Raw genomic sequence first — 23588 nt, forward strand, 5'->3', positions numbered from 1 at the left:
TGGAGAGGAGCAAGGAGAAAGGGAGCGGAAGAAGAGGTAGAGGAGGTATGGAGTGACCTAGATGAAGACGAAGGAGCAGCAGCAGCGGGATCTATGCTGCCATTCCGCTTTGACCAAGAGGATGAAGGGGATGTACCAAGGTGGCAAGGGAGATTAAGGCAAAGAGTAGGGAACATGCAGGTGAGTAAAACAAAGAAGGGAATGGTAAGTAAGAAAGGAGGAAAAATGAAAATGCAAATACCTCTGATACACAAGGGAGCTGGAAGGCCCCACTACATACCATGGGCACAGATGGACAAGAATAACTTGTTAAAACTACTCTCTCCACTTTCGGGTGGGGCGGTGAAGTGGATACACACATTCGAAAAACACACAGCAGGGGTCCCTCTAGCTATAGGGGACATGAAGAGTTTGTTGGTGTCTGCTGTTGGTGACCAAGCAGATGCAGTGTGGGTAAAGGCGGAGTTCCCGGGAGTAACAATTAACTGTGACTGCCATGACGGGTCAGCATTTAACAACGTTAGAGCGCAAGTATAGGATGCATTGCGGAGGACGTTTCCAGACACTTCCGACTTACACTTAGTGATGCAATGCACTATGGGAGAGGAGGAGGAGCCTACGCAATTCATCCTCCGGGTACAAGACTTGTGGAGAAGTGAAACGGGTACGCCGTGGGACCAATCGACCGCTTTGTTCTACTTTATTATAAAAAAGGGCTCCCGAAGTAGGTAAATAAGGCATTGGATAAAATAGCTGGGATAGAAGCCATGGGCTGCCCTGAGATGCAGAGCATAATTGTACACCATTGTAGGAGGATCAACGAAAGAGAAAAGGAGATAGCACAGCGAAGGTTGGCAGACGAGGCGAAGTTAGTGCAAAATAAACTAGTGAGGGTCGCAGCGATGAATGCAACATCAACTGACAGACAGGGCGAAGGAGAAGAGGGGGTAGGAAATTCGCCAGCAAGAATGGCCGCAACATGGGCTGCAAATGGGCAGAAGCAGTGGGATGGAGAGGAGCAGTATGGAGGGCCCCAATGGCAAGGGAGGCCTACAAGAGGAAGAGGTGGGTACAGAGGCCAAAGAGGGGGATTCAGAGGAATGGGAAACAGAGGATTTGGGGGGCCTGGGATAAGAGGGGGACCAGAAGGATCATGTTGGAACTGCGGGACGTGGGGGCATTATTCAAGAGAATGCAGAATGCGACCTATGGGTTATTATCAAGGACAGCCCCCCATGGGGAACAAACAGCAGTATGGTAACCCGCACCCAAGCAGTCCCTATGGGTTACCAATGGGAGGGAATGGGCAGAATGAACAATTTTATAATGAGTCACAAATGCAACATCCACAACAACCACAGCAGAGAGGTATGCCACAACAAATGGCGAGGCAGAACACTATGGCCAATGCAAACAATAATATTTTTGCAACTTCTGCAAACGGTGCACCGGCACCATTCCGCGGTGTAACGGTGGTGGGAGATAATGTATTCTTTTTTCCAGGAACGGAGACATATGCAGATTAGGACAGCCCACAGAAAGCTCTTGCGTGTCCAGTCCTATCCACTACCCTACATGCAGAAGAGGAACCACTAGTGGGGGTGGAGATAGGCAACAAACAATTCATCTTTATGGTGGACTCAGGAGCTGAAAAATCATGCCTCATGGAAGGTCGGTTGCTGCTCTAGGGCAGAAATTTGGAAACACAAGGGTTCTCTGGGGATATTTAAAAGTTCCTTACATAAAAGATCTTGACATAACGGTGTGGGGGGGGGGGAAACAGTGCGAGCACCACTACTGCATCACGAGGACTTGCCAATAAATTTGTTGGGAAGAGATCTCCTGAGGAAGTTGAATATGACCATATCCTTTACTGAGTGGGGAATAGTTTGTTCCACCCCAGGAGAGTGCCCCGTGTGGGCAATGTTGATGATTAGCACAATGACAAATGAAGTGGCGGTAAGAGGGGTACCCATAGACATTGATATGTTAATTTATGGTATCAGAGTGTTAGCCAGAGTGGTGCCAGAGATACCAAGAAAGGAATGGAAGGTGCCTTCAGATTTTGTGTTCCGCCCTATTGTGAATACAGATATTGTTCCCGGGACAGTCAAGTCCATTGATCTAGAAGGGGTACAGGTCTCGAGCAAACATATTGCAGTGATAGGACTGGACACACATGGGTGCGAATGGAGAACAGTATTGTGCATAGACCCAAACATAATGTTGCACGACTTAACTGATGAAGAACTGTTTACTGACAATGAGAGTGATGGGGAAATAAAAATGGAGATTAGTGTACCATGCGATATCATGATCCAACACAGGGAGATACACAACCCCCTCATGGCCAGTGTTAATGTACCACCCACCATAATTGAGGAAGATATAGAAAAGGTCCTGCCAAAAATATGGACTACAGGCCCCCATGCGTCCATGATGTAGGGCTATTACAAGAAATTACGCCAATCAGAATAAAATTGAAACCAGGTGCCATACCGCCAAGAGTAAAACAGTACCCATTACTAAGAGAAGCAGAGGAAGGAATAAGAGAAACAATAAATGCATTACTAGGACAAGGAATAATAGTACCATCAAATTCAGCATGTAACACAGCGATTTTTCCGATCAAGAAAGCAAAGGGTGGGGCTTGGAGGATGATCCAGGACCTACGCCCACTTAATGACATCATACAGAAAGAATTCTCATTAGTGCCTAGTCCCGCATCAATATTGTGCAGCATACCTAAAGAGGCGATGTGTTTCACAGTAGTGGATTGGAAGAATGCTTTCTTCTCAATACCACTTGACCCAAGCTCACGTTACATCACAGTGTTCACGCTAGGGGGGAATAGATATTAACATTGCAGGTTACCCCAAGGGTACTGTGAAAGCCCCAGCATTTTTAATAGAATTTTGCATGAAGATCTTGGCAATATTGATGTAGAAAGCACGATAATACAATACGTAGATGATTTATTCGTCTGTAGTAAAAGTGAAGAGCAATGCAGAACAGATTCAATCAGACTGTTAAATTTGTTTGCCAAAAAAGGGTACAAGGTAGATAAGGGAAAACTACAGTATTGCCTAGCAGAAGTACTATACTTGGGATAATTAATTTCAAAAGATGGAAAAAGAATACTACCAGACAGAGCAGCACCCATACGACACCTAATCATACCAAAAACAGTAAAAGAGATGCAAAAATTTCTACGCATCTGCAATTACTGCCGCGCATGTATACTTGACTATGCAGTATACACAGACCCTATACTACAGGCACTGAAAGAGGTGCAAAAGAATAATGTCCCATTAAAATGATGACACAGTATTTCAAACTGAAGGATCTCATTGCACACGCACCAGTTTTGGTGAACCCTGATTATGACCGGGAGTTTTACTTATTTTCCCACTGCAATGGCATTTTAATGACAGCAGCATTAACACAGAAAACATCCCTAGGCCACACGCCGTTGGCCTATTACAGCAGTACATTGTGCTCAGTAATGCAAGGTCACTTTGCGTGCGAACAAGCTCTCGCTGCAGCGGCCTTCGCAATAGAAAAAAGCGCAACCATTGTAATGGGATGCTCTGTGACCCTATATGCAGAACATTCCCTCTTTGCAATTTTAGAAAGGTCAAAATCAACACTGACAACACAAAGGGCAACGACCTACGAGATAATAATATCAAGCCCACGCGTTCATGTGGTCAGGTGCAAGATAGTGAACCCAGCCACATTCATCACAGAACCATGCACAGTTGAAGATATCCAGACACATGACTGTGCCACATATGAGGGAGAGGAAGATTATATTCCCAAAGCCAATGAAAATGCATTACAGGAGGGAGAGATATACTTTGTGGACGGGTCAGCATCAACATGTGGGGGCGGCAGTTGTGAGGATGGAAGAGGAATAATATAAGATTATTGTACAAAAGCACCTCCCTTCCCATTACCCGGCTCAAGCAGCAGAATTGACAGCACAAATTGAAGCACTGCACATGGCTAAAGGATGTGCAGTGACAATATACTCTGACTCGGCATATGCTATAACAGTACACTCAGGTTTGTCACGATGGCGGCGCAGACAGTTTCGAAGGGCGGATCGTTCACCAGTACAACATGCCACATTGCTAAACAAACTGATAGAAGCATTGGCAGAGCCGTCAGTAGTAGCTTTGGTGAAGTGCCAAGCACATACCAACAACACGGACGTGATCTCATTGGGGAACGCAGCAGCAGACACAGCAGCAAAAGACGCTGCATATTTCAAAATACCACAAGCAATAGAATGCATTGTAAAAACACCAAGAGCAGATGCATTAGAGGAAGGATACAGTCGCACACCAATTGCCCAAACAATAGAGCTACAAAAGCGTGCACCTGCAGAAGAACAAAACATGTGGGGGAAAAGAGGATGCAAACAGTCACCAACAGACCTCATATGGAGACAGGAATTAACAGGAAAAGTGGTGATGCCAGTGATAGAAATAGCATCCCAACAATTGCACTTTCCGACACACGTGGCCAAACAACACGTTACAGCAGAGATACAAGAGCATTGGTTAATTCCAAACTTGCACAAACACTTGTCCAAATTAACAATAGAGTGTACAACCTGCCAAAAATATAATTCAGGAATGACCCTAAGAACATTGAGAGGAACATTGCTGTGCCCTGTGGGTCCGTTTAGAGAGCTCCACATAGACTACATGGATATGGGGTAAAGATGTAATGGTGCAAAGTACCTGATTGTGATTGTGTGCCCTTTTTCAAGGTAGGTGGAAGCTGGACCCTGCCCGCACCCAGATGCAAAAAGTGCTGCCAAGTTCTTAGTGCAGGAAGTTTTTTGTAGGTGGAGCAAATGCGACGTAATAAGATCAGACTATGGCACACACTTTGTGAATGACCTCTTCAAAGAAGTAACATCATTACTGGGGATCAAGCACAAACTGTGTTCTTTTTATCGCCCCATGGCAAACGGATTGGTGGAAAAGATCAACGTCTGCTAAAAAGCAAGTTATCAAAGTTATGTAACACGCTCAAAATGTATTGGGTGTATTGCTTGCCTATAGCACTGTTCCAACTCAGGACAAAGCCAAGTAAAGAAAATCATTTGAGCCTGCACAAAATAGTGGCAGGAAGGCACATCACACGCCACTCTCCCCTGTGAGAGGAGCTTCAGATGCTCACAGAGCTGCTACAGTGCCGGGGGATGACCTTAAGGAATATCTCACCCACTTGACACGAGCGGTGCGGAGCATAGCAAAACAAACTGCACCACCTTTCACATGAAACGCTACAACAGACACTGCCATAGCAGCAGATGACAGTGCAAAGGCTCAATTGATGCCAGGAGAAAATGTATATGTGAGGAGTTTTGTGCAGAGATGGAACTCTCCAAGATTTCATGGGCCATATCGAGTGATTTACTGCACACCCACTGCAGTGAAAGTTAAAGGACTGAAATATTGGGTGCATCTGTCTGTTGTGAGACGAGCACATGATAGTGCAATCCCTCAAAATGAACACAATAACAGCAACAAAGTTGGAAGTGGGTAAAAGTAAGGTACAAAGTTAATAACAATGTAATGAAATGACAAATAATTATGTTGAACTATTATTCTCTCTCTCTCTCTATCTAATGGTCAATGAGGAACAATATGATTGATTGCGTGTATTGAAGAGTTTTTGGTAATTGCAAAGTAGAACATATAAGGAATAAAAGATGTTTTCGTGTTGAGTTTCCGAAAAAATATTAAAATAATGATAGGTTGTGCACACCAGTAGAGTTTCAAATACAGTGTTAGAGTAGTGAAAAAATAACAATTGTAAAATGATAATGTATGTATGCATGTGACTTAACAATTTTATATCGCCCCTTCAGGTGACACAATTGCAGAAAGGAGTGCACTCACCGATGACAACGCAATTTTAGTTAGTGATAGAGTAGTTAATAGAGCCAGCAAGTACTATAATTATGAATGTGGCATAAAGTATTCAATAATAGTTTTTTCTGCAATGTTATTTTGTATGGCATGGTACTATACTGTGTCTTTTATTGTGACATAAAAGAAGGGGGGAGTGGGGTAAACCTAATACGACAAAGCTCAACACTTATATGGGCTGGGGTGAAAACAATGTGGAAACATAGTCCCTCTGTCCACGAAAAACCTCACCACGCTGCATAAGAACCGCATGGAACCAGTACCCCTTTTCCACATGTTACTATAAAACCGATTAATGTGAACAAGACCAATCAGTATGATGGGGATTACTTTTGGGAGAGTGAACCTGAGCTGATAGATACTGACGTACAAGCAACCCCAGAACCTACCTCACGATGCACTATACTGCACTTTAATATTGCTACAGAGACGCCAGGCCCACGGGCCTGGCAAGCTGCTAATGAACGAAATGACACAGCATGGGCAGGTGGCTTTCCCATACACTATTGAAAAGTAAAAATGATCAATGACAGGGAAGGTGTAACGCTCACCTGGCTCCCACGGAGGCGCTGGTCTGGTCTGGGTTGCTGTGGCCTCTTCAAGCGTGATGCGCAGAATTCGGACCACCGATTGAACAGGACCCCCAAATCTTGCTTGTCTGGCCCGTAGGAATATCCTTCTGCAGATGAGAAAGGGGATTAACTGTCTGCTGAATAGTGTGCTTGCTCCCCCCTTTCCTCCTTCGTTCTTCTCTGACTTCCTCCAAACCCCCGGTTTAAGCTCAGCTTATGGTTTGGAAGGATGAACTCTCCATCCTGCTTCTGGTGCAGGGGCGCGCGTTTGTCCAGTTACTTCACTGGTTTTCAGAATGGCGCTGGCAAATCCACTTGACTTTTCTGAGCGATACGCCGTAAGTATGAAGATGCAAAAGTTCAAGTGTGAGCCTCCTTTTATGATGTTTTTCCTAACCTGTGATCTGTCCTTTATTTCAGGTGCAGAACAAAGGCGATGCGTTGAGGGGTTAAATTGCCGGTGGTAAAATCTGGTGAGTTAGTGCTGAGGGCGACCCCTCTAAATGTCTTTATAATTCCCCAGTAATGTCTTTTGTCCTTTCCCCATAGGGGCAGGGGTGCGGTACCTGCCAAAGATGCGGCGCCGACCCGAGATGTGGAATGTTTCACCAAGAGAACCCGGTAAGTAATATGGCTGAAATTCGGCTTTCCTCCTGTGTTCCCTTGCTCACCTTTTGTCTCTTCTTCTCTCCCCTAGGTGCAGAGATGTGGCGACCGGTGCTAAGAGCCGCGATGGAGCCGGGCGGCGTCTCGGGAACAGGTGAGTGAAGCGCGGCGCTGCAGCGAGCAATGCGGTGCTTTTAAATGGAAGTCTTCCTTCAGGAATGCTGGCGTGAAGATTCCGGATGCAGGTAAGAAGGTTGAATAAGTTCTTGGTTTTCACCTTTCTCTTCTCTTCTTTCCTTACAGGTGTTCCAGGTTCGAGGCGGGCGTCGCTGGAGTCCAGGTGCAGGAGCAGACACGGTGAGCGTTCAGCTGCTGGGATGCAGAACAACGCGAAGCACGTGTGGCTGTCCGGGCGTGGCTTAAATAGCCTTGGAAGAAGTTCCAGGTGAGTGTTCTTCCACAGCCCCACCCAAGTAACAAAATAGTTCCTTCAGAAGAATAGTCCCTCCTAAGCCTCATTTGGCTTGGTTCTTCATGCAGCATGGTCTGCATCAGGTGAGTGTGCAGCATGGTCTGCTTCAGGTGAGTGCATCCAAACACTTCCCCATATGAGCCTGGCGCCTATGGCGCCAGGACTGATGTCCAACATGAGCCTGGCGCCAACGGCGCCAGGACAGAGTACAGATAGCCCCTATAAAGGGCCGCTGGGCTTTTACCCAGGGGCGTGATGCCTGCTCCCGGGGGTGCTGGGCCTGGCCTGGTGCTCCGGGGGTAGGCATCATGACAGAAGGTGGGAGGAGGAGATGGAAAAGGGGGGCGAGAGGAAAAAGAGATGTCTACCATGGCCTGGGATTAGATGAAATAGAAGACCCCTGCCACCCAGACCAGTCTAATAAATGGTAATCAGACATGAGAACAGCAAAACAAGCAACAAACAAGAGCTGCTATGTTTGCTCTCTCATACTGCACGCATCGGGCACGCCCAAAATACTTGTACCCCAAGAAGTGCCCTTGTCAGACGCCCAATGTTTGAGTCATCTCGTATTGCATAGAATTTGGAACACCTTCCAGGCACAAACAGTTACAATAGAAATGCTGCAGAACAAGAAAACCTGCACGAGCAAGCGGCAAGGAGTAATTTGCATCAAAGTACCTTTTCTCGTCATAAGAGGAACAAGATTTACAGACAATAAATGGCATGATGAGACAATCGAGTGCAAAGCTGAGGCACTTAGAGAACTAACTGAAGAAAACTTTCAATGGGTCAAAGAAACGTATGCTCCTGTCTGGTCCCAACATACTGATCTCGAAAAACCTATCAAAACGCAAAAAGAAATCTCACATGAACTCTGTTTCCACAGAGCGGGAAAGGTGCCAATGGGTGCCAATAAGCGATTCAACAAAACAATCATCATTCCCGACATGAAAAAAGGCACAGCAGCATTCATGGATATGTATTGGGTGTGTGGCAAACAAGCCTACATTCATCTGCCAGCATCATGGACAGGCACTTGCGCCATAGCCACACTGCACTCCGCATTGATGGTAATACCAGAAAGCAATATCCAAGGGGGGAGAAAATCGGCTGGCATATCGGCAGCAGGGTAATTGGCTGGCATATTGGCAGCAGGGGAATCAGCTGGCATATCGACAGCGGGGCAATCGGCTGACACATCGGCAGCGCCCCAACCAACAGCCACAGAGCTTTACTCATATGCCATCCCATCTGAAAGTGACTTAAAAAACATACTGTCCCACAAAAAGAGGTTGTCAAACTATATTTCCAGTGAGTCCACAAATCTTCTTGCGGAGATCCCGGCAAAGTATAAGCTCTTTAACTCAGCAGAGACATTCTTTGCCTCCCTCCTAACGCCAGGACTTCAGGCACGGACAAACACCAAATGTTTACAGAGTGTCCACTGGGAGCTGATCCAACTGACCAATGACACTGAAGAGGGATTCAACGTGATCAAGGTGGAACTTAGCGCCTTGCGTCAAATGACAATGCAGAACTGGTACATCCTAGACCTCCTCACAGCGATGGACGGCGGTGTTTGCTGAAAAACCGGGAGCGCATGCTGTACATTTGTACCTTCTGAAGATGAAGATAATGTGACCCTCTCCCATGTCATCTCAGCAGTACACAGCCTGGGGGTAAAAATGTGTGAAGTGGGAGGAATAGAGCCGAGTAACTGGTTCGACAACATGTTCAATTGGATACCATCCCGGTTCAGCATCATGATGAACATTTTTGTTCCAGTCATCGTTTTTATTTTACTATTTTTTTGTGTGTGCCAACTAGGTATCCGATGTTGTGCAAAATCTATGCCTAATTCAGCAATGATGATGGTAACAATGGGCAGACAGACAACGGCAGCTACCATAATAGATGCACAAATGCAAACTGGAGAATCGAACTCACCACAGTATCGCATGACAGCTGTCTACTGCCAGAATGGGGATAGGGTGGATAATTTGTATCACCCAACTATAAAGGAACCAAGGGAGCTGCAATGGTACAGCGAGGTGTGGGTGGACCTGGATGGGGATGGAGGAATATATATGACATGCACACCTGACGAGTATGCCAGGAATGGGAATAGCCTGGGAAGTGTATGTCGGGCTTGGATGCCAATGAAAGGTACACCTGCTTGGGGCGAAGCGATAGCAGAAGCAGAGTATTATCAGAATGAGAATAATAATAAAAAGTAGTTTGTTACTTTAGATGTAACGAATGGGGGGAATGTGTGGGAGTGAGGGGTCGTTTGGGCCTCCCTCACGCATTCAGTACAATGTGCATCACTTGCTCGACCAACAGTGGGGGATGCCTCCATTGCCCTTATGATCATAACCAGCCCTCATGCTGATGATGACATAGGTGGGAATGTTGCAGAGACACTTGGCATCCATTTTGTGTATCATCGACTCTATTTTGGACTAGTCCTCACTGCGATAATACGAAAAGGCTTCTCTCCCCTCTGCAGCGCCGCACACACCGTGCTCATGGCCCCCACTTTTTCTCCCTGTGTCTGAAAGCTTTGCAGCTCCATTCTCACGCCTGAGCTGGAGGTAATTGCTACAGAACAAATGTAACATTTCGCTCTTCCTCTGAGATCACTGCCCCATGTGTGAACCAGCCTGATCCAGGCCCTGTAGCTCATCCATCTCCACAAACCTGCATGTGCCCTCTCACCTACGCCATTGGAAAATTACTGCCAGTGTAACCCTGTGTCCCTGCAAGGTATTCTCTTGATGTACCAGATACGCGACCTCTGTCACAGTATATTGCACTCTAGAACTAACAAACGTCAGAGTGCCCCCTAGTTTCTTTGATGCGCCCAGACCCACCCCATGATCAATGTTATCACACCCGCCAAGACCCCTAAGCCCAGTTATCCACACAAGTCTTAATGAGTGATCTATGATCATATATATATACAATTTATAGGTTTGTGATGATTTGCTCAAAGGAGCTGTAGTGACTAATATTTAGTGCATGAACAACGATAGTATCTCATGTTAGCTTAGTTAGTGGCCACTGTGCTCCACAGCAACCTCACCCCAGCTGGACACTGGCAGCTGGACCACGTGATGCTCACACTCCCACCAACCGAACAGCCAATCCTGAGGGAGCAACACCTACACATCCATAGGCAACGCAAACATGTGTCCAACCACAGCATACTTTGTCATCTTTGTCTGACCTCATTGATGATGATTTTTGTTCTTATAATCAATTGTACATGTATTGTTTGCCAGAGCGCTCTCGGGCAGCAGAGTTCTCTGGATGCCAATTTTACATAAAGACAACTAACTCTCGCAGCCTGTTCTCTTGGTCTCATTTCCCGTTGGGGTGTGTCTTATTTCTTTGCATTGCACGTTTAAGACGGGGATGAGCCTTTACACTTGACAGTTGTTTTCTTTGCACACCGTGTGAGGAGAAGCTAGATAGGCCTCTGTGTTGTCAGTCGTTTTTATTTATTAATCTTCTAAACATTTATGGCCTGATTCACAGAGCATTTTTCAATGGGATTGGACATTATAAAATGCTTTTGTGAATCAGGGTCTTATTGTCAGCAAAACCATGCATTTCTGCTAGTCGTTGAAACAACAGTCTCTTATTTTGGCCATAACTTATCTCCGAAGGGTAGCCATGCATATAAATATGTCAGGAAGTAATTCTTCAATTAGGTACATTCCCAGTCCATATGTGGTTGCTGTGCAGCTATTGCAGGGGATGGTGAGAGTTCTCAACTATAATATATTCCCCATGGATCAGTGGAGGGTAGTTTTTGAACTTTAAGATTGACGTCCTAGTTGTATATGAAATAACTGCATTATCCTGGTCAGACTTTTGACAGAAGACTGCAGTTGAACAAGTGTCAGGAAATACTTTTTCCTTGACAATTTCATGTTTTAATGAGGTAAGCCAAGTGAGGAGCAAGAATACGCAGAGTGGGAAATTGTTGGGGGAGGTGGAAGAAGTGATAAGATCAGTTAAGGGGATAGCAAGGGAAAGAGCAAGCAATGCGTTCCTCGAATTTTGGTGATGACATGACTTGTTGTGTTGCATTCAAAATCGATGAGTAATTTAGGAGGGAACATTGTTTTCAATGTTTTATAGGTGATAAAAGCGGTTTCGAATGTGAGGTGGACTTGAAGGGATAGCCAGGACCCGTTGCCTAAGCATTGTGATGCAGTTATATTTCAATGAATCGGTGAGGTGGCTAGTACACGGTGCACTGCATTCATATGGGTGTGGTGGGGTGTTAGTGTAGAAACTGGGATTCTGGAAAGGAAGACACTGCCATCATCTAGATGGGAGGGATCGAGGGATAAACTTGCAGTGATACTTCTATCTGGTATCATTGTTTTTGGAAGTTTAGTCCTTCACAGTTGTGGGCAGGTAGCCCCACAAAGGTGATGTTTTGCGCATGTAAGCTGCTCTTGCACTTTCAGCTTTGTTAGCAAGAAATCAAAGCAGTGAAAAACAAAAATAACACTGCACACATGTCTGGGATTCAGCAAAGTCACATATCAATGTATCTATCCTAGTGCAAACGAAACAGAAGTGGCAGATTATGGAAAGGTTTGGGGTATGCACGCATCCCACATTTGGGACCAGATTGCACAATTCCGTCTTGCCTCCCGGTCTTCCTCTATACGGCGTGAGGGGCCCTTAAATAAATACAAACATTCCTATAAAGTAATAGGGGAATCTCGCAAGAACAGGACGGTCCAGTCAGTGCGGGCTAGTTTTGTGGCCCAATTTGAGCTTGTTCGAGGACTTTAATATACTCTGCAGCTAGTACTTTCCCCCAATATTACTCGCCCTATTTGCTTTACAACACATCAGTTGAAACACATTTTTAAAGGTACCACTAACATAATTTGGTAAATTAAAGACACAAATTGCACTTTGCGAATATGAGGCATTTTTGTTGGTGTTCAGGCCTATTGTGTGTCCTTATCCAAACCATAAATGAGCATCCACTGAGCAGAAAGACATTTGAAGCCGCGGCTGCTGGCAATGGGCCTTGTACAGCTACCTGGTTCCTGGAGAGTGCTGAGGTGTAGTGACGTGTGCCCTGATCAAAATGTACACTGTTCACAACTAGTCTGAAGATCCATGACCAAGCGTGCTACAAAGTCGGATCGCTGTATTCTTATTATTTTTGGAACAACTAATGAGGGTGAAATAAACAATTCTAGTCTATAGTTGTTTTGTTTTAAATTATTGCAATTGTGTATTTCATGGGACTTTTACCTAAGATTAACATTTACAGAATATAAAATTAAAATTCAACAAATCTGGTGCAATTTTTAAAGTTGAACCATGTACTGTGAAGGCATCACGAATTAAGACACTTACAACAGACTTAAAGTTCAAACAAAAAATATTAACTAAAATGTTGGGATGGTTAAAGGCCTATCTTGCCCTATGCTAAGGTGTGATTTTCCTACCTGGACGAAACTAAGGAAAGTCTAAGTCAAAGAGTTCCACTTAAAAGTCTGTCTGTGTCCAAAACCTATCCATGCCCTCACAACTTCAGCTAAATAATGTGTAGGGATATTAAAGTCAAAAGAAATAGTGTTCAACTCAAAGTTCTGACCTCTGTCCAGCTCACAGCTTTCTTTCAGCTACCCCTTCCCCAAGCACATGAACGTTCTATGAAAACAATCTCACGATTACCTTTTTCCAGTTCAAGATGTCACAGTTCAAAATCACTACTTGGGGTTCCATTCCCCAAGTTTCAAGCAACACGGTTCAAAACAAAAGCGGTCTTGAGACTCTGTTCTCAAAACAACAAGTGTGGTTCATCTGCATTGGTTTCCTTGGGCTGCTTCACAGTGTCCTTATTTTCACCATTCAGGGCTCACTGGTCTAGGCCCAGTTGTTAGACCGCAGTCCACCCATCATAGGACATGCAACCAGGATTCCTGGACTCCTCAGCCCACACAGGTTCCTTGCCACTTGCTCCTATGCACCAAGTCACCTTCAAGTAGTTCCTTGCGTCATCCTCTTGACTGTATGTGTAGTCTTGTACTCGGTTTGCTTCACTTTGTAAGCCTTGTGGCTCTGCCACCACGTGTCAAAAACCTCTTACCAATTCATAGTCTTGCACATTGCGATCACACATCAAAGTTCACTGTGTGGCTCCTTTTAGCCTTTGGTGTACTTAACTTCAGAGTTTCAGTTTAATCATGGTGCAGTAGACGTTTAATATTGTTTACTTTCAGATCAGTGTCCCATGTGCACTTATGTTGCTCAATTGTGAGATCTAATTCAGTTAGATATTCAATATGCCTGTACTGGCTTCAAAGTTAAGTTTCCACTTAGTTGGTTTTCAATATGCATGTATTGACTTATATGCACAGACCGTTATTCACTTGCGGTACCACAGGAGCGCCCTGGTGCTTATACACCCTTCCGACACTCGCCAGACTTTTGTACATCTTCCCGGTGGTTCCTCTTGACTGCTGAAGTCAGAAAACCCACTGGCACAAGTGCCGCTCGCAGGCCGAGTGCTCCTCTCTGTACGCTGGCTTCTTTCAGGATGCAGGTGGCATCCTTTCTGCACCGAACTTCTCCTTAGCAGCTCCTGCTGCTCACACTTGGAGATGGAGGCTCCCAGACCTGGGGAAAACACATTGCCAACTCACTTTGGGTTCAAGACGTCCTCCAGGATAATTGGCGGCGTCCTGGCTCTGTCTCTGGTCCTACCACAGCTGCCTCCTCATGAGGGTTTCCTGCTGCTCCTTCACACAGAGGTCTCCTTTTATACACCTACAGCCCCTTGACAGGGTGCAGGTGCAGATGTTTAAGTAACCCTTCCAGACCACAATCAAAGGGACATGCCTGACTCTCACAGCTCTTTGCAAGCTTCTTCCTCGCTCCAGTACCAGAGTGGTGAAAGAGTGTAGTTTTCATTGCTCTCAGTTGCTTCTTCCTCATCTCAGTACTGTCAAGTGTTCATGTGGGAACATGTGGGGAGATGGCTTATAATAGCCCATAAAGATTGGAGGGGGTGGGGAGTAGGCTGGTTGTCAATAGGAAAAGGGGGATACCATGTCTTGCCCGAGGGCACCACACTCCTGATCCTCAAGGGCCATCCGCCCAGGTGATCCTCCCTCGCTAATGCACCACCAGGGTTGGGATACAAGAGCGACAGCCTTTCCCCGGCCACCTACTCAGAGGATCCAAGGGGAGCAGAAGTGAAAATACCCTCAGGTTTCTCACAGTACCTACTCAACATTTCTAAGGTTATCATGCATTTATTTTGACTAATATTCTCTGATTCATAAATAATTGGGCATCTTTGAGAATCACAAATAAAGTTTATCCAGAGATGCTACATTTTGAGAAAAGTGCAGGTCATCTGGGGCCCTAATTCACAAAGATTTGCACTGGAGCAAATGAGGGTATGTCATTGAGAATTAGACTTGCAGCTGCTGCCTTATACCCGATTCACAGAGCATAAAACAGTGGCAAATTGGGACGCGCTTGGAACATCTCATAGATGCCCTTGAGAACGTCTTTGTGAATTACATTTGCACAGGAGCATCTGAAAGATGTATTAGGCTTTGTGAATCGGCTTTAAGGTAGCTGGTGCAAATCTGAGATGGCAGTGGGAGTCACCCCATTTTTCTCAAGTGTAAATGTTTGCGAGACAAGTCCCTTCATATACAAAGGTGGCCTGTTATTTTGGGGTGCTGGGCAGGTGGCATACATGTGGTGCTGTCCTGAATAGCGGAGTGTAGGGCCGTGCATGCATGATAATTAGATTGTCTTTGGCTTTCAGCATTCATGTGTGTAGGTAGGATGCAACCTGGTCATGTCAGTAGACCCAAGCGATTCCATTATGAGAGAGTCTGATAGGTGCCAAAGGACCTTCGATTATAAGTGGTAAAAGTGGCCGACATGTATTTCTACACCAGACAAATGGGCAGCAACCTATTAGGGATAGCAGCAGCTAATGATTTGCTTGGATGTAGCGTAGGCAAAATACACAATGGTGAGAAACCCTCCTTCTGTGCATTGCACATTCTCCCGCACTTATCCCGAACAGATACATTGGAAAAGCAAGGCCTTTTCTGGCATTTCTAAGAGCTTCTATTTTCTGAACATAGAATGCACTCTGAAATGCAAGGACACTCTCTGCAAAGTCCACGCTTTGCATAACAGGCAAACATGGAGCTCTGTTTATACGCGTGGCTAATTGCCGCTTTGCAGATGAGACTCCACAGAACCTTTGCTGCCGCATGACTCAGACTCGTAATGTGTACAATGCTGCATTGGAATCTGAATGATTAGCACACTCGCACCGCATCTGGTTTCCCCCGGGAACGGCCAAGTTATGCTCTAGAAAGGGAAGACAGCTGGACCGCTCCTGCTTCTGCCCCACATGTGTCTTCCAGCTGGCATTGCCAATGTTGCCATCAGCCCAGTGGGATGCCAGGGAAGAGTTGGCTACTGCCATCAGGATTCAGCGAATCTCTCCTCCGTCTATTGACACATTTTTAAAGAAAGACACACAACTTCTCCTATTAAAAGAGATACCCTGGGAAAAGAGAATACAAATATAAACCCAAGGTGAAGATGGTCTAAAAAGTCACACTGAATATCAAGGTGGGACAACAATAATACCCTAAACATTGCAAGAAGTGCTCGGATTCAGAATGGCAATAAAGGAATAACAACGCACACAATAAAAGCACACACATTCACATAGACATCATCACCTGAAATACACAAATCTGGAAGTCTTTAAAATGGTGGAAACATTTACTAAGATCTTACATTTTCCCTTCTCAGGTGCTAGTTGTTCAACAAGTCTGAGCATTTAGGCACAAACCACTTTGCGACCTGTTACTTGTAAGCAACCATGTCTGAAGGGAAAATAACACTTCAAGTACATTACACTAATTAAAAAAAAGATGTATGTTATGTTGCATTCCTATAGCACCCCCGGCTATAGTTTATGGGGTTGAGGTGCTTGTGCCTGTCAGAGAGGCAAGGAAGGAGTGTGATGGAACATGCAGAAGTGGTCGGGAGGAGCAGTGTTGGGTAGATAGTTGAGATGAGAGTGAGGGATAGACACATCCTTCGAAAGGCATGAACAGGAAAAGGTGGATGGACTATGTGTACAAGTGTAGCACATTTATCTGGGACTCATCTGCAAGGAGAGATATCTGGAGGAGAGGTGTTTGCTGCACCTGGGGATAGGTCTTGAATGTACTCGATGCCTGGTGAGCCTGGCATGAGCCTGGGCATGTTGAAGTCATGCTCAAGAAAACACAGATGGCAAATCCATCTATTTACTGTTCTAGGCCCCCCACAACATTTGGGAGGGGCTGCATGTGAGAAATACAAATTTGCCAAGTTTGCAAGAGACCCTGAAAAGTTAGCCAACAAAGAAATTACATGTTTTGGTTTCCCCATGCCTGTTACCAAAACTCTAGGTATGTGCTTGTGTGAAAACTGCCTAAGGAAACACAGCCTGTCTATGGCTTAGTTTCATGGTGAGCCAAGGCATATGGAAACCATGCGCAAAAAAACAGTGTGCAAATCCCTAAGCCCCGAACTTCCACAAACCACCAGGTTCTATAGATGGGGAAACTGGAAGGAAATATGGGCACATTTAAGTGAGGGCAGGATTTCATACACTACTTTCATGGGGGCAGAATCCCCAGTCTGACTATCCTGCAGGGTCTTGAGTCCTGCTAGGGCCCTAAAGATAATGGTAATATTGGTGTGTGAGGCAGGAATTCTCTTAGGCTAAGGCTGGGGGCCTATGGGAGTTAAATTACATAATCCAGCCTTTAATTAGTCGTTTCACCCTGGGCTGTAGTTACTGTGTCCTGTTAATAGAGGGCATCATGCAAATGCTAGGGCAAGGCCGGTGGTTAGGTCTGGTTAACAGATAGATTTCCAAGTGTTCCCTTTGAGTTGTTTTCCTTTGTGTGTTTTGGGGCTTGCTAACTGCTGTGTTATGGCTGCTTGAAAGGGGCTACAAAATTAAACATTTAAAGCTAAACATTATAATGAAACCTCAACATACTATAACATCACCTAACCGGCTAAATAATACATTAAGCACACTACAAGATGAAGTAAAATCAGGTGTGTGCAGAACATCACATGCACACTTGCAGTTCTGCATATTTTCTAAATATAAGTCTGAGTGATGAAGAAGAGACGTTAAGTGAGAAGTTCCTATTCATGAAGATTACTATGGGTGGGTGACGAGAACATATGTACCACTGCCAACAAAGTCAATGTATCCCAAAGGGAGACATGCAATCTCATTTACTGAAACTGGCTGGCATATTCTTGCTATGACCACATCCTCTAATGTAATTCCTATGGTACTGCACTTTACTATTGGTAATTGATCCAACCACTTATTGCTCTTGTGAGGAGACAGGGGAAAGGGGAGACAAGATGAGTGGATGGGGTGTATCGGTGGGGCTGTGAGTTAGAGTCGTATGTTAATGTTAAAGGACATTTGTATCGCACACTATCACCACCGGAGTGGGTCTCTGGCGGCTCTGAAAGAGGAAGGGAGGGTTAGTTAGTGGGAGGAAGCTGGAAAAGTGCAAGAATGCAGTGATGTGCTGTTGGCGGCCTCAGGCCGATGGGTCTGTTGGCTGGGCCTGGGTGTTTGCCGCCGGTAGTCGTTGTGTACTGTTGTGCGAGTCTATGTGTGTTTTTTGTTTTGTTGCAGTGAAGTTTGTGCGGTTTGTTGTGCTGTAGGTTTGTTGTTGTGTTTGGTTTGGAGTTTGAGAGGTGTATGCAGAGGGGGAAATTGTTAGTGGAATTGGTTAGTTGGCATTTCTGTCCTGAATTGACGAGTTGGGCTTGCATAATCTCTCCAGATTTGGTGTGGGGGCACCCTGTGCCTCTGGCCTAATCTGGGCCCATCGTGCATTCAAGGTCCCTTTCAATCTCGCTCCCACCTCCACCAGCCTCCCTCACAACCCCACCTGTCCTTCCTTCCCGCTTATATGGCCAGTGAACCTGCCAGTGTCCACAACTCAGTGTGATGATTGGTAATATCTCGACAATTCCACAACACTGTGGTACCTAGTAGCAGCTAAGGGGCGAGGGAAGATGTTGGACGGGATTGGTTGGGGTTGTTGCCTCCGTCTCCATGGGTGTCGCCTGTGTTCCACTCTGCCCGGCGTCACCCGTCCAGGTGCCGTGGCTGCTTCTCAGTCGGTTCTGGGAGCTTGTCAGTGTCCTTTCCGATTTAGTCATTCTTTTTCCTTTCTGTTTCGGTTTTCAGTTTGAGTCTGTGGTGTTGAAGAGCCAGGTTTTTAGTAATTTTCTGAATTTTAGGTGATCTTCGGTGTTTCTTATTTCTTTTGGGATGTTGTTCCAGGTTTTTGCGGCTAAGTGGTAGAAGGCGGTGCCTTCAAGTTTTTTCTTAAGGTATGGATTTAGTTTCAGGTGGATTTCGTTGCTGGATCTGAGGAGTCTCGTTGGCTTGTAGATTATTTTTTTTTTGTAGGAATTCTGCTCCTTGTCCTCAGATTTCCCTGTGCGTTATGCACATTGTTTTGAAGGTGTTTTAATGGGAGCCAGTGTAGTGTTTTTAGGGCAGGGGTGATGTGGTCTATTCTGGATAGTTTAAGGAGTAGTCTGGCTGATGTATTTTGGATCTGTTGTAGTTTCTTCAAGAGGTATTCCGAGGTAGAGGCTGTTTGCATAGTCGATTCTTGACATGATGAGGGTGACAATAGTGAGTGTTTTGTGCATGAAGGAGAGGAAAGGTAGGTTTCTTCTTGCCGTGTGTAGGAGGAAGAAACATTTCTTGACTGTTGCATTATTTGTGGTTCTAAGGTTAGGGTGTTGCCCATCAGGACTCCCAGATTTTTTACTACCTTAGATGGTGATGGTGTGGTTCCCATTTCCGTTGGCCACGGGAGGGCAGTTTCGTTCTCTTCGTCTTTGTATATGATCATGATTTCTGTTTTTCCTGGTTGATTTTCAGGTTGTTGGCATTCATCCAGTTGAAGACTTCTTTTAGACAGTCGATTACGGTTGAATGATCAGCTTTGGTGTCTTTGATTTTGTAGATGTGATCAGAAATGGGAGCAGTAAAAAAAAGGGTAGACAAAGCCAACAGGTTTGGCTTTGCTAAAGATAACTGCCTGTTGTTGTAGGCTTCATCCCAGGTTAGAGGAAAAGAGACCAGGGAGGTGACCTGTGTGGTGATGGTCAGCCATGGTTAGTGATGGTCAAACACGGTGGACAGTGCTTCACCATAGTTGGTCATTCCCAAACATGATTAGTGATGGAGATGTCGATGTCAACCATGAGTGGCGATGGTTGGCAATGGTCAACATTGTTCAGGATTGGTCATCTTTTGTTGGCAATGGTCTACAATAGCCAATAACTGCTTGCAATGGTCATCATATGCCTATGCCAGTATTAATAATACAAAAGGCCTAACCCTAAAGTGAGTACTAAGTGAGATAAAATACTGGGCAATCAAACAGCAACCAGAAGCTATATCTGCCTCTAACATGCCCACCCTCATCTTAACAAATCCTAAGCAGTAATTTTCGATTACATTCAGATAGTGCTGAAGTGCAATCTAAATTAGCCTAAACTAAAAATAGTGGGCAGTGTCAGCGAAGGGACAGAGGAGAAATTACCAAGGAATCCAGAAACCGTGGAGTGGAAAGAACATGTACTATAGACCAAGGCCAGGGAGAGGTGCAGAGAGAAGGTAGCAGACGTGACTAGATGAAGGTTGCTCACGGAGAGCATGTGGCCACAGCGCATATCTCTACGTAATATCGTGTTGTGCTCTTATGTCCTTAGCGCTTTTCTCTTTTGCCAGCTGCTTTCAATTATTTATTGTGATTAAGAGTTTGCATATGTGGAGATGTGACCTTGCTTCGTGTAGATACTTTATTGGATGTATGGAATGATGTGTATTTGAGGCTTTGTGCAGGATTGTTCATTGTGTGTCTCTAACACAAGCTCGTACAGATCGGCCACCCCACCCCACAAACACGCACACGCACACACAGAGCAGAATTTCTTCAGGCTTGAGGCGGGTGTATGGCAAGGCAAAAGCCATACACCTTTCTTTTAGCAAGAGTGTCTATGCTAAGAAATGGTTACCATGATGTCACGCAAAGAAAGGGTGTATGATCCCACACGCCCAGTACAACGTACTGGGCAAAATGAAACGCTGAGCGTTGTTGAGCGTGCCTGGAACCATGTGCATGCATATGTTCTTTATTCGATGTCATGGATGCTATCTCAATGTGCTAAGGGTAGGTTTGAGGATTATGCACTGCAAAGCACCAGTCGTAAACCTTACATAAAATCGCCCGTGACTCAGGGATGTCAATTCGGGGTTAGAGGAAGTGACATCAAATACTTGATGCCATCACCAGAACTGGTGCTATGATCGGAAGTGATGCCATATGACCTTGGACCCATATGACATATGACATATGACATATGACATATGACATTGCCAGAAGTAAAGTCACAAATGTACCAGAAAAACGGATATAAACTCATGACTGGTAAAATAACAAATTGCCATTTAAATAAACTGTTGTCTGCTTTAGTAGACCATCATGACTGAACTTGGGGCTGCCTTGATATGCCATGGAAGGGGTCTTCATATGACAGGGCTACACCCAGCAGAACCAGCATAAGCCAAGGGCAGAACCATTGTATGCCATCTGTAATCTTTATATGCTAAACACCGTCCCACATTCCCAGTTAAGGCTCCTACATGCAGATGCTGGTAATCTAAGCATGGTATAGCCGCATAAACCACCTATAGTCGTCATATCTAAGGGCCAGCCTTACATGTTCATTTTCTGGCATCAAACTCCAACCCCACACTTAAATCCCCAATCATGTAGTTCAAGCCCAGGTAATGAGCCATATTCATGTTAGAAATATTACATGGAAGGTGAACTCTCAGACGTCCATTTGTTGGCATCATATATCAAAAGGAGCCTCTAATGCAACAGCAATGTAAACCACTACTGGTTAATGCTTCACATGCATACTGTAGTCCCCAGATATAATGTGCAACCTCAGAGAGCCATTTTCTTCTATCATATGCCTAATGCAGCCTGAAATACTCCAGAAATATCACTTTGTTCATCCTATGCATGGTATCATCATTATAGATAGTGGGCATCCTCATGTTCAGCTGCTGCTATTGTAGGCCAAGCACTGCTTCAAATGTCTAAGTAATGACAATACATTTCCCAGAAGCGACAGATAATGCCTCAGACAAATTGTATATCACTAAATGTAATTTGCATTCTTACATCCAGTTGCTTCTATCATATGCCCAAGCAAGCGTAGCCACACATTTCCCAGTAATGCTGTTCTTATGATGCCTCGTAATTAAGATGCGGTCAGCCATCAGATAACATGCATGGGTCATACACAGGGATGTCATTTGGGGGTCACCAGGGGTCGCAACTGCAACCCCTCGGCCGTAGTTGCAACACCTGCAGACTCCATTATGACCACAAATGTAAAAATAATTAAAACAACTTTTTTTTTTTTAAAACCTGGAAGCTTCTGGTGTAGTGGGTCTGGTTGGCCGTGGAAGTGCTCAGTTTGGATTGGCATTGGAGATGACCATAACACTTGGCACAAATCAGATGCCGCATTCATTTCCAACCCCTTGTCCCTCTGCTTCCTTGCAGCTCACATACAGGAACCAGGAAGCTTCGTGGGCAGCATGGAGGAGCTGTGGGTGGCCTGGAAGGACGGACCGAAGCTGTAAGAAAAAGGAAAGACTTTAAAAAAGAAATATGATGTGTATTTTGCATATGTGAAGAGGGTGTCAGATGAATGTGTGTCAATGGTGGTTGAATGAGAAGTAATCTGATGTGATGTGTGTTTGTGAATTTTCTGGGTGGGTAGGTGCGTGCCTGTGTAGAGAATTCAATGAGTGGATGTAAGAGAAGGTGTAAGTGAGTGACTGGTGGGTAAATGAGTATGAAGGTGATGGTGTGTTTTTGTATGTTGTGGGTGGGCCGTCGGCTAACTAGAGCTTCAACGTCCTCTTTTTAGGGGCTGTGTGGGTGAGGACAACTAAACACAAAATATACGTAGTGAAGTATTACCAGAAAAAACTGTCAGTAAACACTATCCCTGAAGAATTTTCCAGCATTTTGGAACACCTATTTTATGGGAAAGAATCATGTTGGAATGATATTGGTCTGAATTATTTGTATCACGCCTTTTACTGTTTCATGTGTAATATTTGATTTGAGAGATTATATAATTGTTAATTTACTAGGTTTGATATTTGCATTGTATGTTTGATTGTAATACATATGTGTAGAATGTTTGTCATTTTAATTATGCTTACCACCTAACGGGTGGTTCTTGTGCTGTATACTGTTTTGCTGGTCTATTCACTAAAAATGTATATAGATTTTGATAATTTCCACATCTATTTTTTTTAGATGGAGTCTTAACGATCTTTAAGTGACATGATACATTTATATTAACTTCAGTGCAGAATGTTTCATGTTTTCATGTGTTTAAACTTTCTATATTAAGAATTAATGGAATAGAAATGAATGTTTTCCTCCCATATAGTGCTTGACATGATTTCTCCTGTGCTTTTTCTTATATACTGTACAGATGCACAAAACAACCGGTCCCTTTTTTCGTTTTTTTACGCCGTGGGTGGGTGCGTGCCTGTGTAGAGAATGCAATGACTGGATATAAGAGAAGGTGTGAATGAATGGTGGGTGAATATGAATGAATGTGGTAATTGAATGTTCTGGGTGGGGGTTGGGTGTGTGACTGTGTAATGAATGCAGCGTGAATGAATGTGAGAGGGGATGTATTGGTGAGTGACTGGTGGGTGAAAGGGGATGCATGTGTGTGTAAGGCCCTGGGAGACTGGAGATCACTGGAGGATTTTTGCCACATACTTTCTTGACA

General features: G+C 44.7%; 1 long non-coding RNA gene across 1 annotated transcript in view; it reads left to right on the plus strand.

Annotated features, from left to right (window-relative positions):
• The window catches only part of LOC138579528 (uncharacterized), an 85656-nt gene that overhangs the window by 53282 nt on the left and 8786 nt on the right, over window positions 1-23588 (plus strand). The window contains exon 2 of the long non-coding RNA XR_011304041.1: window positions 22334-22409. This is a non-coding gene — a long non-coding RNA (uncharacterized lncRNA). The remainder of the gene's footprint in view (window positions 1-22333; window positions 22410-23588) is intronic.

Source organism: Ambystoma mexicanum, chromosome 3p, assembly GCF_040938575.1.
Source record: "Ambystoma mexicanum isolate Mex_15411 chromosome 3p, UKY_AmexF1_1, whole genome shotgun sequence".
In the NCBI taxonomy this organism is placed as follows: Eukaryota; Metazoa; Chordata; class Amphibia; order Caudata; family Ambystomatidae; genus Ambystoma; species Ambystoma mexicanum.